We start from the raw sequence: 3,165 nt of genomic DNA, 5'->3' as shown, positions 1-3,165 counted from the left end.
AGAGGAAACTACCCGATGACTCTGGACTACTGTAAGTTCCCCTGGCTGCATCACCGGAGCTGTCCTACTTAGATCAGTACTAATAATAGGCCAGCAGAGGAAACTACCCGATGACTCTGGACTACTGTAAGTTCCCCTGTCTGCATCACCGGAGCTGTCCTACTTAGATCAGTACTAGTAATAGACCAGCAGAGGAAACTACCCGATGACTCTGGACTACTGTAAGTTCCCCTGTCTGCATCACCGGAGCTGTCCTACTTAGATCAGTACTAATAATAGGCCAGCAGAGGAAACTACCCGATGACTCTGGACTACTGTAAGTTCCCCTGTCTGCATCAACGGAGCTGTCCTACCTAGATCAGTACTAGTAATAGACCAGCAGAGGAAACTACCCGATGACTCTGGACTACTGTAAGTTCCCCTGTCTGCATCACCGGAGCTGTCCTACTTAGATCAGTACTAGTAATAGGCCAGCAGAGGAAACTACCCGATGACTCTGGACTACTGTAAGTTCCCCTGTCTGCATCACCGGAGCTGTTCTACTTAGATCAGTACTAGTAATAGACCAGCAGAGGAAACTACCCGATGACTCTGGACTACTGTAAGCTCCCCTGTCTGCATCACCGGAGCTGTCCTACTTAGATCAGTACTAATAATAGACCAGCAGAGGAAACTACCCGATGACTCTGGACTACTGTAAGTTCCCCTGTCTGCATCACCGGAGCTGTCCTACTTAGATCAGTACTAGTAATAGGCCAGCAGAGGAAACTACCCGATGACTCTGGACTACTGTAAGTTCCCCTGTCTGCATCAACGGAGCTGTCCTACCTAGATCAGTACTAGTAATAGACCAGCAGAGGAAACTACCCGATGACTCTGGACTACTGTAAGTTCCCCTGTCTGCATCACCGGAGCTGTCCTACTTAGATCAGTACTAGTAATAGGCCAGCAGAGGAAACTACCCGATGACTCTGGACTACTGTAAGTTCCCCTGTCTGCATCACCGGAGCTGTCCTACTTAGATCAGTACTAGTAATAGACCAGCAGAGGAAACTACCCGATGACTCTGGACTACTGTAAGTTCCCCTGTCTGCATCACCGGAGCTGTCCTACTTAGATCAGTACTAGTAATAGGCCAGCAGAGAAAACTACCCGATGACTCTGGACTACTGTAAGTTCCCCTGTCTGCATCACCGGAGCTGTCCTACTTAGATCAGTACTAGTAATAGACCAGCAGAGGAAACTACCCGATGACTCTGGACTACTGTAAGTTCCCCTGTCTGCATCACCGGAGCTGTCCTACTTAGATCAGTACTAATAATAGGCCAGCAGAGGAAACTACCCGATGACTCTGGACTACTGTAAGTTCCCCTGTCTGCATCACCGGAGCTGTCCTACTTAGATCAGTACTAGTAATAGACCAGCAGAGGAAACTACCCGATGACTCTGGACTACTGTAAGTTCCCCTGTCTGCATCACCGGAGCTGTCCTACTTAGATCAGTACTAATAATAGACCAGCAGAGAAAACTACCCGATGACTCTGGACTACTGTAAGTTCCCCTGTCTGCATCACCGGAGCTGTCCTACTTAGATCAGTACTAATAATAGGCCAGCAGAGGAAACTACCCGATGACTCTGGACTACTGTAAGTTCCCCTGTCTGCATCACCGGAGCTGTCCTACTTAGATCAGTACTAATAATAGACCAGCAGAGGAAACTACCCGATGACTCTGGACTACTGTAAGTTCCCCTGTCTGCATCACCGGAGCTGTCCTACTTAGATCAGTACTAGTAATAGGCCAGCAGAGGAAACTACCCGATGACTCTGGACTACTGTAAGTTCCCCTGTCTGCATCACCGGAGCTGTCCTACTTAGATCAGTACTAATAATAGGCCAGCAGAGGAAACTACCCGATGACTCTGGACTACTGTAAGTTCCCCTGTCTGCATCACCGGAGCTGTCCTACTTAGATCAGTACTAGTAATAGACCAGCAGAGGAAACTACCCGATGACTCTGGACTACTGTAAGTTCCCCTGTCTGCATCACCGGAGCTGTCCTACTTAGATCAGTACTAATAATAGGCCAGCAGAGGAAACTACCCGATGACTCTGGACTACTGTAAGTTCCCCTGTCTGCATCAACGGAGCTGTCCTACCTAGATCAGTACTAGTAATAGACCAGCAGAGGAAACTACCCGATGACTCTGGACTACTGTAAGTTCCCCTGTCTGCATCACCGGAGCTGTCCTACTTAGATCAGTACTAGTAATAGGCCAGCAGAGGAAACTACCCGATGACTCTGGACTACTGTAAGTTCCCCTGTCTGCATCACCGGAGCTGTCCTACTTAGATCAGTACTAGTAATAGACCAGCAGAGGAAACTACCCGATGACTCTGGACTACTGTAAGTTCCCCTGTCTGCATCACCGGAGCTGTCCTACTTAGATCAGTACTAGTAATAGGCCAGCAGAGAAAACTACCCGATGACTCTGGACTACTGTAAGTTCCCCTGTCTGCATCACCGGAGCTGTCCTACTTAGATCAGTACTAGTAATAGGCCAGCAGAGGAAACTACCCGACGACTTTGGACTACTGTAAGTTCCCCTGTCTGCATCACCGGAGCTGTTCTACTTAGATCAGTACTAATAACAGGCCAGCAGAGGAAACTACCCGACGACTCTGGACTACTGTAAGTTCCCCTGTCTGCATCACCGGAGCTGTTCTACTTAGATCAGTACTAGTAATAGGCCAGCAGAGGAAACTACCCGATGACTCTGGACTACTGTAAGTTCCCCTGTCTGCATCACCGGAGCTGTTCTACTTAGATCAGTACTAGTAATAGACCAGCAGAGGAAACTACCCGACGACTCTGGACTACTGTAAGTTCCTCTGTCTGCATCACCGGAGCTGTTCTACTTAGATCAGTACTAGTAATAGGCCAACAGAGGAAACTACCCGACGACTCTGGACTACTGTAAGTTCCCCTGTCTGCATCACCGGAGCTGTTCTACTTAGATCAGTACTAGTAATAGGCCAGCAGAGGAAACTACCCGATGACTCTGGACTACTGTAAGTTCCCCTGTCTGCATCACCGGAGCTGTTCTACTTAGATCAGTACTAGTAATAGGCCAGCAGAGGAAACTACCCGATGAATCTGGACTAC

The sequence above is a fragment of the Saccoglossus kowalevskii genome, chromosome 16 (genome assembly GCF_978046115.1).
Source record: "Saccoglossus kowalevskii chromosome 16, keSacKowa6.1, whole genome shotgun sequence".
Taxonomy (NCBI): domain Eukaryota; kingdom Metazoa; phylum Hemichordata; class Enteropneusta; family Harrimaniidae; genus Saccoglossus; species Saccoglossus kowalevskii.
Note: the sequence above shows the minus strand (reverse complement) of the source record.